The sequence below is a fragment of the Schistocerca cancellata genome, chromosome 2, assembly GCF_023864275.1.
Source record: "Schistocerca cancellata isolate TAMUIC-IGC-003103 chromosome 2, iqSchCanc2.1, whole genome shotgun sequence".
NCBI classification, from domain to species: Eukaryota; Metazoa; Arthropoda; class Insecta; order Orthoptera; family Acrididae; genus Schistocerca; species Schistocerca cancellata.
In genome coordinates, this window is record NC_064627.1 from 434,087,186 (window position 1) to 434,105,021 (window position 17,836).

The window sequence follows — 17,836 nt, forward strand, 5'->3', positions numbered from 1 at the left end:
AGCGCAGGATTTGAGGAAGTCGTATCCCTGCTGGAGAGCCACATTCAGAATCTGATCCAGTCCCGGAAAGTATCCTGTTACAAGTGGGGCACTTTTGTGGTTCTTCTGTGGGAGGTTCTGGGTTTGAGAGGATGAGGAAGTGGCTCTGGTTATTTGCTTCTGTACCAGGTCGGGAGGGTAGTTGCGGGATGCGAAAGCTGTTGTCAGGTTGTTGGTGTAATGCTTCAGGGATTCCGGACTGGAGCAGATTCGTTTGCCACGAAGACCTAGGCTGTAGGGAAGGGACCGTTTGATGTGGAATGGGTGGCAGCTGTCGTAATGGAGGTACTGTTGCTTGTTGGTGGATTTGATGTGGACGGACGTGTGAAGCTGGCCATTGGACAGGTGAAGGTCAACATCAAGGAAAGTGGCATGGGATTTGGAGTAGGACCAGGTGAATCTGATGGAACCAAAGGAGTTGAGGTTGGAGAGGAAATTCTTGAGTTCTTCTTCACTGTGAGTCCAGATCATGAAGATGTCATCAATAAATCTGTACCAAACTTTGGGTTGGCAGGCCTGGGTAACCAAGAAGGCTTCCTCTAAGCGACCCATGAATAGGTTGGCGTATGAGGGAGCCATCCTGGTACCCATGGCTGTTCCCTTTAATTGTTGGTATGTCTGATCTTCAAAAGTGAAGAAGTTGTGGGTCAGGATGAAGCTGGCTAAGGTAATGAGGAAAGAGGTTTTAGGTAGGGTGGCAGGTGATCGGCGTGAAAGGAAGTGCTCCATCGCAGCGAGGCCCTGGACGTGCGGGATATTTGTGTATAAGGAAGTGGCATCAATGGTTACAAGGATGGTTTCTGGGGGTAACGGATTGGGTAAGGATTCCAGGCGTTCGAGAAAAGACACCAACCAAGATATCATGTTTGACAGCATGTGCAGCAACATGGTGGTCTACTTGTTGCTTGGACACAGTTTGTCGGTGGCCATTCATGTGGACAGACAGTTTGTTGGTCGCCATGCCTACATAGAATGCAGCACAGTGGTTGCAGCTTAGCTTGTAAACCATATAACTGGTTTCACAGGTAGCCCTGCTTTTGATGGGATAGATGATGTTAGTGACCGGACTGGAGTAGGTGGTGGTGGGAGGATGTATGGGACAGGTCTTGCATCTAGGTCTATTACAAGGGTATGAGGCATGAGTTAAGGAACTGGGAGTAGGTGTTGTGTAACAATGGATGAGTGTATTGTGTAGGTTCGGTGGATGGCCAACTATATCCTCACCCACAGTTACTTCTACTTTGAAGGCTTTAACTACAAACAAATCTAGGGTACAGCTATGGGTACCAGCATGGCACCATGCCAACCTATTCATGGGCCATCTAGAGGAATCCTTCCTAAAAACGCGAAAATCCTATGCCCCTCACCTGGTTCAGATTCACTGACGAAACTTTGCTGTCTGGATTGAAAGTGAGAACACCCTATCCTTATTCCTCCAGAATCAAAACAACTTGTACCCCATTTGCTTCACCTGGTCCTGCTTAACCCCACAAGCCATCTTCCTAGATGTTGACCTCCACCTCAAAGATTGCTACATCAGTAATTCCATCCATATCAAATGTACTAACCACCAGCAATACCTCCCCTTCGACAGCTGCCACCCATTCCATATCAAGAAGTCCCTTCCATACAGCCTAGCCACCCATCGTCATCACATCTGTAGTGACAAGCAGTACCTCTCAAAATATACTGAGAGTCTCACTGAAGCCTTCACTGCCATAATTATTCTCCCAGCCTTGTACAAAAACAAATCTCCTGTGCCGTATCTTTCCAGTCTCCCACCACCTCCCAAAGTCCCACTGCCCAGTCACAGAGTAGCATTCCCCTTGTATCTCAGTACCACCCATGACTGGAGCAACTGAATTACATTCTTCACCAAGGTTTTGATTACCTTGTCATGCCCTGAAATGAGAAATATCGTGCCCACTATCCTTCCCACAGTGGTATTCCAGTGTCCACTGAACCTACACAATATATTCATCCATCCTTACAAAATCCCTGCTCCCAATCACTTACCTCATGGCTCATACCCCTGTAATAGACCTAGGTGCAAGACTTGTCCCATAAATCCTCCCACCACCACCTACTCCAGTCCAGTCACAAACATCACCTATCCCATCAAGGGGAGGGCTACCTGTGAAACACATCATATGGTCTACAAGCTAAGCAGCAACCACTGTGCTGCATTCTATGTAGGCATGACAACCAACAAGCTGTCTGTCTGCATGAATAACCACCAACAAACTGTGGCCAAGAAACAAGCGGACCACCCTGTTGCTGAACTCGCTGCCAAACATTATATCCTTCATTTCAATGACTGCTTCGCAGTCTGTGCCATATGGATCCTTCCCACCAACATCACCTTTTCTGAATTGCACAAGTGGGAACTTTCCCTGCAATACATCCTATGTTCCCGTGACGTCCTGGCCTTGACCTTTGTTAGTCACTGTCCTCACCCATCCAGTCCCTTCCCTGTTCCCATTCCAGCACTACACAGCCGACATTCCGCCACCACATCCGTCTCCTTATTTCTCCCCTGCCAACAGTCTAACATGCAGCACTTAGCTGTCCACCATACTAACCCTTCCCCTCCCCACTCAAGCCTCCTCCTTACCCCCACCCAGTCGCCTCTCCCATCATACACTGGTGCTGCTGCTCGCATGGCCGAAAGCTATAATTGTGAGAGTCTTTTTGTTGTGCCTATCTGGGATTCAGTATCTCTGCTATATGGTGAGTAGCAACTTTCCTTCTCATAATATTGTTACATTCCATCCTGGACTTCCTGTAGTAACAGATTTTCATATCTCATACTGTAAAAATTAGGAATAGTATACTCATATCACTTTACTAGTTCATTTTTTCATTGCATGTAACCCTGTTGTATAAAGTTTCATATATGAACATTTTTTAATTGTAAACTCTGTATACTTGTTGTTTTTTTTCTTTTCCTCAATATAAATAAGCAGGCATATTGCCATGTGATGTGAGGGAGGTACCGAACAGCATATTTAGTACACAAAACAATGTTGCAGGATTTGATGTGAAAGATAAGACAGGAAGTTACCTATCCACCCCTGGAGTGTGTGATGAGAAATCTGCAGAGTAAACTGAAAGATGTTGGTGGATCCACTCCCACACTCCTGGATGGCTGTGCCCTTGCTGGTCCAGTCGACTTACGAGATATGATAGTTGCTGGGTAATGTACTCAAGCATCTGTCAGCTACATCAGTGTTGTGACTGAAATTTGTAAATTGTTAGCCAAGAAATTATTCTATATGAAGAATTCATGGAACTATTTGTTTAGATAAAACAGTTACTGCCCTGGACAGGGTTATTCCATCTAAATGTATGTTTTTCCAAGTAAGGGGATTAACTTCCCAATACATTGGGTAACATTTCATCAGTATGTATTTCTTTTATCAATTGTAAATGAATCTCCTAAGCCTCTATGTATGTAGGTTAGTTTGTATGAACAATTAGCAAATAGTGTGGAAGACAGTTAATGAGTATAGGCAGAATAACAAGATGACATTTCTGATTTCACACACTGATTTTGGTCCTCGAGCTGCTTGATTATGTAATCATTCAAAGGTAGTTATGACTCTGATTACCTGTATTTATCCTGAGTACTGCAATATTGTACCTCATTGGAACTTGAGTTGTGGGCAAACTCATGCTGGTCATCACAACAGTGTATGTGTGTGTGTTTTGTGTAGGTACATGGTGAAAGACCCTCCGGATATGGTAAAGTTAAAATTTATTTACAAAATGTAACAACAATAATGACAGAATCAAAGACCAGCCATCAGCATTGGCAAAGACATTAATTATGAATGTGCAGTAAGTCGTAGACAAATGAACAAAAAAACATCATTCACTTTTTGTACATGTTTTTGTCTCACTCTCTTGTATGTAGAAAGACGGTCAAGATGTTTTGCTCAGAGTATGATGCTACAAGTGTTTTGTATTATATGTGATTCTGAATAAGAGACGACTTAATAACAGTATTAAGTATTCTTATTTACGTGAAGTGGAGCTAAGTTGGGAAGAATTTCCTTCATGTTTTATATCATCATGAGAGGCACTGGTGTTCCCTGGAGTTGGCTGCCTGCATCTACCATTGAAATGTAGGAAAGGAAGTCCACAGTCATATTTTCGAATGGATAACAAGAAGGAGAAGCTTTCAGAAGACAACAAATATAATTAAAATATATGTAGTAATGGATACAGAAAACATGGGAAACAATGCAAGGTAAAGTGAAGGAACAATAGCACAATTTCATACAGGCAGAACATTTAATAATAATGTAATTGTATTATCCTTTAATTTTTCCATTTTAATTATATCCATTTTTTATTATTATAATACAACTGGTGACCTAAGTGCCATGACTTCAGGACACCGGTTGAAAGTAGGGTTTGTTAACTGTTGTTATAGTAAGAAATTTCTATGATATTGTTATTAGTTATAAAAACTAATTGTCAGTATTTTCTGTTTGCATGAATCTCAATGGGGACCAAGTAAAGCAAAAATGCAAAAACTGAGGAGAAATTTTTGGAAGGAAATAAGAGTTGGTTCCAGGTTACGCAAAATTTTCCATAGTAAACTGTTTTGTTCAGCGCAGCAAAGGTAGGACGGCTACACAATTTGCTTGCATGTTTACACTTGGTAGTGCCTCTTTTGATGTAGATAGAAACCTTTTCATTATTCCTTCCTTGAATTTTATTGTGGAAAATTTACAGGAGTTTTTCAGTGCGATATGTTGTCAGTAAAACATAAGGAATTGCAACACAATAGTTTGTGTGTTATAGTAGACGTAAAACAAGCTTTGACATCTTGTAAATTACAATTAACAAATGTAATAATTAGCATACAAAATTTTTCCATTTTTTGTGAAATTTTTATTTTTTACATATTCATACAACATGGCAGAAAAGTATATATCCATTGTTGACAGCCATAGCGAAAACGCAATCAGCCAAGATGGCATAGAACTGCACGATCGAACAATTGAATTTAGGCTACAGTGAACAAACCACAACATGTTGGTATTTATCCACAAATTTTCATGAGTCCTACAGTAGGTAACAGGGACAATTGTAGAGTGTAAAATGTAGACATACCCACAACTCCAATATCTGAGCAATTACCAACTGGAATTACATGTAAATACAATAACAACATAAATATGACGGAAAACGCCATGTGTCTATCAACTATTTTTTCAGACGAGGTTTTGCTGTGACATCTATAGATTCCTACATTCACTACTGAAGGTAAAAGAATGAACCCAGTAGTATTTATCAGTGCTTTCCATTGTGTATTTCCACACAACTTGACAAAAGCTCAGAAAATCAGATTTGTCATGGAATATATGCAAGGTGACATTCTTTTAGGGGCAACTCTCGTGGCCAAATGTTGCAGCACTTATATACAATTTCAATGAGCTTTCATTGACAAATACTGGTCTGAGGCAGTACAAAAAAGACTCAGACATGAGGTTTTCGACCTCACACCACTCAATGGCAAATACAGCAGTCTATGTGGATACTTTGAAAAATACCTGAACAAGGCATGCTACTGGATGAACCCAATATCAAAGGTAGACATACTATAAATTTTTGAAAAGTCAGTTACCATCGCACATTAGAGAAAATTAGTCACAATGTCAGGGCAAAACACTGATCACTTTCTGTCAGTGCTTGATTCTATCGAATTAATTTGTGAGGAAAGACCTGTACTGTATAGAACAACAGAATTCAGGCACACCAACAACACAGTTATGTAAACCAGTCAGCGAAACATGATCTAAACACACAGCAAGGATGGCACACACAACAGTACAGTTACATACCCAGAGGTAATGAGTACGGTTATGGGAATGGAAAAAAACAAATGATTTAAAAGAAATTTTCAAAACAACAGGACTAATTTCAATGCACAAACGAATTACAATCCACCATCACAAGGCCATAAGCTAAACATAAATAGAAACAGTCAGCCGCAGCGGTGGCCGATGCGTGACATTAATGCCATGCCTTATGCTGTACCAAAGCCAATGTTTGAGCAACAAAATAATGACACAGTGGCTTTTATTAATAACAACATGAACACTCATGAAGGAACGTCGTGAGCAGCTAACGACACAAACTGGCGAAGTACCCATACTGTGCAACTAACTGAAATTACTCCAAGTAATGAATTAAGTCACATTATGCTGTCGGAAAACCCCAACTGGTTGTAGTTAAGCACCAGGTTATTGACATCTCAGGGAATGGGGGCAAAGGAAAACTACGAACATGCTTCATTAGTTTGACAGAAAAGGTGACATCAAGGATTATCTGTATCACCGTGTGCTAGATACAACAAATAATATTGAGGAAGAACAATTACAAGCAATCATTATGGTGAAAATATTTAACATTGACACAGAGCTAATTTTAGACACAGGTTCAATTACTAGCCTAATGCCAAATACATTTTTCTGTGAATTGAAGAAGAGAGGCAAAGTTCCAACATTTCCAGTCCAAAGTTGCAAGGTACAAACTGCTACTAGCAGTAAAACTAAATTGGTAAAACATCAGGCACTTATTCTATCACTAATTGAACATTTTACAGCGAAGTGCAATTTTCTTATAATTGACAAACTTATAGTTAATTGTCTTATTGACATGGACGCGTTTAGAACATACAAAACACAAATTGACATGGGTAATGGAAAATGCCACATTTATGTAAAGGATCAGATTGTTTCCACTGATTTAGTCAAAACACCTGACAAAAATAACAAAAATAAACCAGAGTCAAAAGTAATAGTACAATATTCCTTTCCAACTGTATATTTCACAGACAAATTTGGTACTGAACAAGAATCAAACACTGATGTTAGTTACGAAATGGTAGAGCAGAAACTGACTCACAGATACTAAATGATATGCAACAACAGAACTTTCTAACTTGTTATTTAAGTATGCAAATATTTTCAGAAAGGAGCCAGCAGTAATTAATGACTATGAATATAAATTTGATGTTTAATCCACATGAAAATTTTTGTGTAACGTCATATTCTACTCCATTGGCAAAATGAGAGGCAGTAAGGGAAGAGATCAATCATGTGATTAAATGGGGAATTATACAACCTTCATTTTCACCCTATTCTATTCCTATATTACCAGTAAGTAAACCAGATGGATTTGTAAGATTAGTTCTCTATGTTAGAGGTATCAATAAGATTTTAGTACTAGTACACTTAAGACCACACTAATTGGACGAACTGCTTTCAAAGTTTTACAATTCAAAATACTTCAGTATACTCGATCTCAAGATGTCCTACTGGCAAATAAAGCTCCACGAAGAAAGTCGAAAATATACAGCATTTGTTTGTTGTGGCTGAAGTTACGAATTCTGTGTTGTACCTTTTCGTCTGAATATTAGTGCAGGCATGTTTATATCTGCACTGGACAAGGTCTTAGGACCAGAATTGCTTAGTAAAGTCACTGTTTATGTAGACAACAAGCTAACAGGCACACCCACTTTGTTAGTGCATATCAAGCTGATTGAACAGGTACTTCAACAATTTGCAGAATACGGAATAACAGCCAGTTAAAAAAAGTCTAGTTTTGGTAAGGGAAAGGTCAAATCTTTAGGACATATTGTGTCAGAACAAGGTATATTACCCAATCTGAAAAAACTTGATGCTATACGCAACTGTCCAGCTCCTAGGAATAAAAAAGAACTAAAAGCTTATGCATGACTAACATCCATTTTTCATAAATTCGTACCACAGCACTCATGAACAGTGATGCATTACTCAACTTGCTATGACAAAATGGGCCTTTGTTAGGGGATGATAAGTGTCAGGAGGACTTTAATAACATTAAGCATGCATTATTCAATGCAACATTCTTAGCCACCCTCACATGTCCAAGGATTTTTGTCTATGCACTGATGCCTCATCTCAGGGGCTGGGGGCATGCTTGTTCCAGATGCGAGAAGAAGAAGATAAAGAAGTACCCAAGGTCATCAGTTTTGCTAGCCCAACATTATCAGAAGCAGAAAGATCTTACTCTATTTAAAAAGTGTGGGGTGAGAATACCAAAGTCTACTGTGACTATCAGTCATTGTCATTTCTTTTAACATGTAAACTACTGCACCATAGATTAGCTAGGTGGTGTCTATTCACAATAATTCAGTTTTGAGATCATTTGTACTAAAGGAAGTCAAAATGTTATTGCAGACACCTTGTCTATGTTACCACAAGGTTTACAGAAATTTAGTGAATTAACAGAGAAAGATGCAGAAATCAAAACATTATCAATGCAACATACAACACAAGAGTCCGATTACCATAAGTTTCAGAAGTAAATGAAAATTATACAACAGCAAGATTGCAGATGAAGTAAAGTCCTGCAGAACGTGAAGCAAGATAAAGGTGGAAAGGTAAGTAAATTGTATCAAGAGAACAAAGGCATTTTGTTTCATAGGAAACATGAACAATCTGATCAGTGGTGTTTGTGTATTCCTGAAGATTATATTGATGAATTTATAAGCCACACACATGAAGTGTGGAGACAACAAGACAAAATCAAACAAGCCATGATTCCCATCAAAAATGGGGCTGAGTATAGAAAGAAAATTCATAACAAGAAACTGAAACATGTAACACAATTTTTTGAAGGGGAATGAGTCCTCTTACGGATGCACCCTAGATCAACAAAAATTGGCAAACTGAATAAGAAGTGGCAATTACTTTATTCAGGACCATATATAATTTCCAAAATACCTTACCCTGGAACGTACAGATTAGTCTATAATAAAACAGGGAGAGAGAAAGGTCTCCACCCTCACAAAGATATAAAAGCTTTTATAGAATGATGAAGTGGGATAACATTTTTCTTTCTACCACAAGATAATTGTGCATAATGTACATAACTTTAAGTGCAATTCTTTTAGGATAAAGGAATGTGTACAGGCATAAGTAATTCTTTTGATTTCTGCACATATGCTTAAAATCAACAGGAATGAGAAATAGTACACCGCTTCACGTGGAGCAAAAGTATAAACGGAATTAGCTTATGGTTCAGCTGTGCATGCTCAACAATACATGCTGACATCAGTAATAGGAGAGGAGGCAGTGACCTGTGAGCATGCACGACAGATTGGCAGAAGGTGCAACCAAATAGGAATATGATATGTACAAGTACCTAACTTAAATACAAAGTAAATGGAAATACTAAGCAATTACATCTACTGCCTAAGAACTAAGGAACCTATTGATATATGTACACAGAGATTTAATTAAATATTAAGCTATATACATCATATTTACAAGCAAAAGGAACCATTATGAAGAAATATATGAGGCTTGTAAGCTAAGAAGAAACAATAAAATAATGTAAAAATGTCAAATAATTTTCTTTGTAGGGTAAATGATCATAAAGGGTAATAGAATAAATGAATTATACAGGAGAATATGGGCTTGGGACAAGGAATGAGAGAGAAGAAAGACAAACTGAGTTCTGTAACAAGTTTCAGCTAGTAATAGTGAATACTCTGTTCAAGAATCATAAGAGGAGGAAGTACACTTGGAAAAAGCTGGTGGATATGGGAAGATTTCAGTTAGATTACATCATCATGGTCAGACAGAGATTCTGAAATCAGATACTGGATTGTAAGGTGTACCCATGAGGAGACATAGACTCAGATCACAATATAGTAGCGATGAAGAGTTGGCTGAAATTTAAGACATTATTCAAGAAGAATCAATACACAAAGAAGTGGGGTACGGAAGCACTAAGGAATGATGAGATATGGTTGAAGTTCTCTAAGGCTATAGATACAGCATAAGGAATAGCTCTGTAGGCAGTACAGTTGAAGAGGAATGGACATCTCTTAAGAGGGCCATCACAGAAGTTGGGAAGGAAAACATAGGTACAAAGAAGATAACTGTGAAGAAACCAGGGGTAACAGAAGAAATAGTTCAGTTGATCGATGAAAGGAGGAAGTACAAAAATATAATATTCCGGGAAACTCAGGAATAGAGAAATACAAGTCACTGAGGAATGAAATAAATAGGAAGTGCAGGGAAGCTAAGACAAAACGGCTGCAGAAAAATGTGTGAAGACATCAAAAAACAAATGATTGTTGGAAGGATAGACTTAGTATACAGGAAAGCTAAAACAACCTTTGGTGACATTAAAAGCAAGGGTGATAACATTAAGAGTGCAACAGGAATTCCACTGTTAAATGCGGATACGTGGAAAGAATATATTAAAAGCCTCTATGAGGGGGATGATTTGTCTGATGTGATAGAAGAAGAAACAGGAGTCAATTTTGAAAAGATAGGGGTTCCAGTATCAGTATTTAGAAGATCTTTGGAGGACTTACGATCAAATAAGGCAGAAGGGATGGATAACATTCCATCAGAATTTCTAAAATTATTGGGAGAAGTGGCAACAAAATGACTATTCACGCTTGTGTTTAGTATTTATGAGTCTGGTGACATACCAGCTGACTTTCAGAAAAGCATCAGCCACACAATTCTGAAGACGGCAAGAGCTGACAAGTGCGAGAACTGATGCACAATCAGCTTAACAGCTCATGCATCCAAGTTGCTTACAAGAATAGTATACATAAAAATGGAAAAGAAAATTGAGGATGTGCTTGATGATGATCAGTTTGGCTTTGTTGTTGTTGTTGTTGTGGTCTTCAGTCCTGAGACTGGTTTGATGCAGCTCTCCATGCTACTCTATCCTGTGCAAGCTTCTTCATCTCCCAGTACCTATTGCAGCCTACATTCCTCTGAATCTGCTTCATGTACTGATCTCTTGGTCTCCCTCTATGATTTTTACCCTCCACACTGCCCTCCAGTACCAAATTGGTGATCTCTTGATGCCTCAGAACATGTCCTACCAACCGATCCCTTCTTCTAGTCAAGTTGTGCCACAAACTCCTCTTCTCCCCAATTCTATTCAATCTCTCCTCATTAGTTATGTGATCTACCCATCTAATCTTCAGCATTCTTCTGTAGCACCACATTTTGAAAGCTTCTATTCTCTTCTTGTCTAATCTATTTATCACCCATGTTTCACTTCCATACATGGCTACACTCCATACAAATACTTTCAGAAACGACTTCCTGACACTTAAATCAATACTCGATGTTAACAAATTTGTCTTCTTTAGAAACGCTTTCCTTGCCATGCCCGTCTACATTTTATATCCTCTCTACTTCGACCATCATCAGTTATTTTGCTCCCCAAATAGCAAAAATCCTTTACCACTTTAAGTGACTCATTTCCTAATCTAATTCCCTCAGCATCACCTGATTTAATTCGACTACATTCCATTATCCTCGTTTTGCTTTTGTTGATGTTCATCTTATACCCTCCTTTCATGACACTGTACATGCCGTTCAACTGCTCTTCCAAGTCCTTTGCTGTCTCTGACAGAATTACAATGTCATCGGCAAACCTCAAAGTTCTCCATGGATTTTAATACCTACTCCGAATTTTTCTTTTGTTTCCTTTACTGCTTGCTCAATATACAGATTGAATAGCATCGAGGAGAGACTACAACCCTGTCTCACTCCCTTACCAAACACTGCTTCCCTTTCATGTCCCTCGACTCTTATAACTGCCATCGGCTTTCTGTACAAATTATAAATAGCCTTTCGATCCCTGTATTTTACCCCTGCCACCTTCAGAATTTGAAAGAGAGTATTCCAGTCAACATTGTCAAAAGCTTTCTCTAAGTCTACAAATGCTAGAAACATAGGTTTGTCTTTCCTTAATCTTTCTTCTAAGATAAGTTGTAGGGTCAGTATTCCCTCACGTGTTCCAACATTTGTATGGAATCCAAACTGATCTTCCCCGAGGTCAGCTTCTACAAGTTTTTCCATTCATCTGTAAAGAATTCGCGATAGTATTTTGCAGATGTGACTTATTAAGCTGATAGTTCGGTAATTAGCACATCTGTCAAATCCTGCTTTCTTTGGGATTGGAATTATTATATTCTTCTTGAAGTTGGAGGGATTTTCGCTTGCCTCATACGTCTTGCTCACCAGATGGTAGAGTTTTGTTAGTCCTGGCTCTCCCAAGGCTGTCAGTAGTTCTAATGGAATGTTGTCTACTCCCGGGGCCTTGTTTCGACTTAGGTCTTTCAGTGCTCTGTCAAACTCTTCACGCAGAATCATATCTCCCATTTCATCTTCATCTACCTCCTCTTCCATTTCCGTAATATTTTTCTCAAGAACATCGCCCCTGTATAGACCCTCTATATACTCCTTCCACCTTTGAGCTTTCCCTTCTTTGCTTAGAACTGGGTTTCCATCTGAGCTCTTGATATTCATACAAGTGGTTCTCTTTTCTCCAAGGGTCTTTTTAATTTTCCTGTAGGCAGTATCTATCTGACCCCTCGTGAGATTAGCCTCTACATCGTTACATTTGTCCTCTAGCCATCACTGTTTAGCCATTTTGCACATCCTGTCGATTTCATTTATGAGACATTTGTATTTCTTTTTGCCTGTTTCACTTACTGCATTTGTGTATTTTCTCCGTTCATCAATTAAATTCAGTATCTCTTCTGTTACCCAAGGATTTCTACTAGCCCTCGTCTTTTTACCTACTTGATCCTCTGCTGCCTTCACTATTTCATTCCTCAAAGCTACCCATTCTTCTTCTACTTTATTTCTTTCCCCCATTCCTGTCAATTGTTCCCTTATGCTCTCCCTGAAACTCTGTACAACCTCTGGTTCTTTCAGTTTATCCAGGTCCCATCTCCTTAAATTCCCACCTTTTTGCAGTTTCTTCAATTTAAATCTACAGTTCATAACCAATAGATTGTGGTCAGAGTCCACATCTTCCCCTGGAAATGTCTTACAATTTAAAACCTGGTTCCTAAATCTCTGTCTTACCATTATATAATCTATCTGATACCTTCTAGTATCTCCAGACTTCTTCCACGTACATGACCTTTCATGATTCTTGAACCGAGTGTTAGCTACGATTAAGTTATGCTCTGTGCAAAACTCTACCAGGCGGCTTCCTCTGTCATTTCTTACCCCCAATCCATATTCACTTACTATGTTTCCTTCTCTTCCTTTCCCTACTATCGAATTCCAGTCACCCATGACTATTAAATTTTCATCTCCCTCCACTATCTCAATAATTTCTTTTATCTCATCACACATTTCATCAATTTCTTCATCATCTGCAGAGCTAGTTGGCATATAAACTTGTACTACTGTAGTAGGCATTGGCTTTGTGTCTATCTTGGCCACAATAATGCGTTTACTATGCTGTTCATAGTAGCTTACCCGCACTCCTATTTTTTTATTCATCATTAAACCTACTCCTGCATTATCCTTATTTGATTCCTACTGTTGAGTTCCAGTCACCCATGACTATTAAATTTTTGTCTCCCTTCACTATCTGAATAATTTCTTTTATCTCATCACACATTTCATCAATTTCTTCATCATCTGCAGAGCTAGTTGGCATATAAACTTGTACTACTGTGGTAGGTGTGAGCTTCGTATCTATCTTAGCCACAATAATGCATTCACTATGCTGTTTGTAGTAGCTTACCTGCATACCTATTTTTTAATTCATTATTAAACCTACTCCTGCATTACCCCTATTTGATTTTGCATTTATAACCCTGTATTCACCTGACCAAAAGTCTTGTTCCTCCTGCCACCGAACTTCACTAATTCCCACTGTATCTAACTTTAACCTATCCATTTCACCTTTTTAAATTTTCTAACCTACCTGCCTGATTAGGGATCTGACATTCCACGCTCCGATCCGTAGAAGACCAGTTTTCTTTCTCCTGATAACGGCGTCCTCTTGAGTAGTCCCCACCCGAAGATCCGAATGGGAGGACTATTTTACCTCCGGAATATTTTACCCAAGAGGACGCCATCATCATTTAATCATACAGTAAAACTGCATGCCCTCGGGAAAAGTTATGGCTGTAGTTTCCCCTTGCTTTCAGCCGTTTGCAGTACCACAACAGCAAGGCCGTTTTGGTTAGTGTTACAGGGCCAGATCAGTCAATCATCCAGACTGTTGCCCCTGCAACTACTGAAAAGGCTGCTGCCCCTCTTAAGGAACCACACGTTTGTCTGGCCTCTCAACAGATACCCCTCCATTGTGGTTGCACCTACGGTACAGCTATCTGTATCGTTGAGGCATGCAAGCCTCCCCACCAACGGCAAGGTCCATGGTTCATGGGGGGAGGGAGGGGGGGTGGGGGAGTTTGGCTTTAGGAAAGGTAAAGGCATGAGTGAGAGAGGCAATTCTGACATTCCGGTTAAAAATGGAAGCAAGACTAAAGAAAAATCAAGACATGTTCATAGGATTTGTCAACATGGAAAAAGCGTTTGACAATGTAAAATAGTGCAACAAGTTCAAAATTCTGAGAAAAGTAGGGGTAAGCTATAGGGACAGACAGAATATGTATGACAGCCAAGAGGGAATAATAAGAGTGGATGACTAAGAATGAAGTGCTCACATTAAAAAGGTTATAGGACAAGGATGTAGCATGTGGCCCTACTGTTAAATCTGTACATTGAGGAAGCAATGATGGAAATAAAAGAAAGGTTCAGGAGTGGAATTAAAATTCAAGGTAAAAGGATATCAACGACACAATTTGCTGATGACATTGCTATCCTGAGTGAAAGTGAAGAAGAATTACATGATCTGCTGAAAGGAATGAACAGTCTAATGAGTACAGAGTATGAAAGGAAGACGAAGGTAATGAGAAGTAGTAGAAATGAGAACAATGAGAAAATTAACATCAGAATTGAGGGTCATGAAGTATATGAAGTTAAGGAATTCTGCTACTTAGGCAATAAAATAACCAATGACAGATGGAGCAAGGAGGACATCAAAAGCAGACTAGCAATGGCATAAAGGCCATTCCTGGCCAATAGAAGTCTACTAATATCAAATATCGGTCATAATTTGATGAAGAAATTTCTGCGAATGTATGACTGGAGTACAGCATTGTATGGTAATGAAGCATGGACTGTGGGAAAACTGGAACAGAAGAGAATCGAAGCACTGGAGATGTGGTGCTACAGACAAATGTTGAAAATTAGGTGGGCTGATAAGGTAACGAATGAGGAGGTTCTGCGCAGAATCAGAGAGGAAAGGAATATGTGGAAAGCACTGATAAGGAGAAGGGACAGTATGATAGGACATCTGTTAAGACATGAGGGAATGACTTCCATGGTACTAGAGGGAGCTGTAGAGGGCAAAAACTGTAGAGGAAGACAGAGATTGGAATACATCCAGCAAATAGTTGAGGAAGTAAGTTGCAAGTGCTACTTTATCTATAAAATGAAGTGTAAACATTTCATATGCATGTATTTTACCATAATGGTGTATAATGTAATTATTTTGTATATGTGATGTGAACAAATAAGTTAAAACTAACAAACGAACTGTAGTAACAGAAACCAGTTAATTAAAAATTTATGACATTTTAAAACTAAAGAAATTTATGTTGGTGGTATAAGCAATGGATGGAATGTCAGACATAGGTATAAGCTATCCTGTTATATATTGTTGTAATCCAAAACTTGTATGAATTTTCATTGGAAACCAAACTCCATGTAAAGGAGTGAACTTAAAAGACAAGCAACTTATACAATGTTTTGGATGGCAATATGAGTCTTTCAACAAAGTGGATGGTGAAGTATGGTGACATTAACATACATATGCAAAGAAGTAATTTGTGAGTATTGTGTCCCACCACACCTGATACATTAATTAGTGAACTATAGTTGTTCGAGCCAGTACTTACCTCATCGATGGATGCTGTTGGCCAGGTTTCTCTATGCTGAAAACGCATGTACGATGGGTAATAAAGACACCTGAGCTGTAGGAATGGAGATTTTCTGCCACAGCATTGGATTTTGAACAACAAGCACACACACTGCACTCAGAATGAAGACAAACGCCACGGCATTTCTTTTGTATGTAATATTCAGGTGAAAGTGTGACTCTCAATGTGAAATTACCACTAAGGAATGAGTGCACACATGTACGAAGGTAGCAACTAGCATGTTGACCATTAGGGGCTCCTACTTAGCTGCCAAACCTACTAGTGTGCAAGTGCAAAACCTGGCAGCGAGGCTGAAGCAAACTGCACATTATTGTCAGTGTGCTAAATTCAAATATGTAATGAACTATCATATTATGTATATAATATTTTAATTTCTTGTAGAAGTCTAACATACATAGGATAAGCTGACATAACCATTCAATTAAATAAAAGAGAAGCCGACAAATAAAGGGCATTGACCCCTTTTGGAAAATGTAAATTTAAGTTATGTACATGCAAATACACTGTACATCTCCATACTGTGTCAACATACAATGTGGGGGCAATTGTATAGGTACATGGTGAAAGACCCTCCAGATATGGTGAAGTTAAAATTTATTAAGAAATGAAAAAATGATAATGACAGAATCAAAGACCAAACATACGCATCAGCAAAGACATTAATTATGAATGCGCAGTAAGACCCAGACAAATCAACGAAAAACATCATTTATTTTTTTGTACCTGATTTTGCAGTAGTTGACATCCCTCTGATGCGATCGAATGCGTTTTTGTATTTTGGAAGAACAATGTAATTTTGGCTTTGTTGATGAGAAAATTCAAAATACAGTGTGCTATAGTAAAATGTGAGAGGATAAACTATTGTGAAAACAAATAATTTGCACAGGCATTCTCCAAACTTAATTATGTCAGTTGGAACCATGAGAACTTAAAACATGAAAATTTCAGCTTCAAGTATCAGACCCCTAGACATGAAGAACTGGAACCAACTATAGGAAAAGAAGATAAGTCAAATGTTTATTGAAAATCTTACTCCTCTCGTATTTTTGGAAAAAGAGACTTTGCCATCAACAATAGCAGTGACATCAACAAATTGTGGGACGGGGAGATTACAAGAGGTAATGTCTAGAATTTGATATTCTCAGCACATTCTTGACACCATGGGTCTCTGGAACATCGACTTCCCTAATGATTTCCAAAGTGGAATGTTCCATGCATCTAGCTCCAACTACCATTGCATGTTCAAAGTCTGTTAATTCCCTTGGTGCGGCCACAATCATGTTGGAACCTTTCCACATAAATTACCTGAGTACAAATGACAGCTCTGCCAATGCTCTGCCCTTTTGTACTTTGTGTATACTATACTACAGCCACTTGCATATGTGCATATCACTATACCATGACTTCTGTCACTTTAGTGTATCTTAGTGACAAAATATGAATTATCTATGTTTTATGGTACACATAGAGAATCTATGCAAAGACTTATTGAATAATACACGAAAAAGATTGTCTCAGTGATTTACGTCACAGCAGTTTGTGAAGCCATTTAGTCAATACTCTTGTCAGAAACATGCATCCTTACTTTCATGTATTTATGAGTCATTCACTGTTTAGTTATTGTAAGATCAATGGTCAATGACCAGGATGATTACAGAGTTTTGTTGTGTATTATGGTATTTTACTACACTTGTATTTCACATTTTATTATGGTAAAGGTGTCAATTATTAATCATAAAATTAGAACACTGAACCTATCAGCAAAATTAGGTAATAGTGTAGATAAAAAAAAAAAATCTACTCACCAAGTGGCAACAGGCAACAGAATACACACATAAAAGATCATAATTAGGCAAGCTTTTGGAACCAGCGGATTCTTCTTCAGGCAGAAGGGTTGGAGGTAAAGGAAGAGGGTGGAAGGAAAAGGACTGCAGAGGTCTAGGA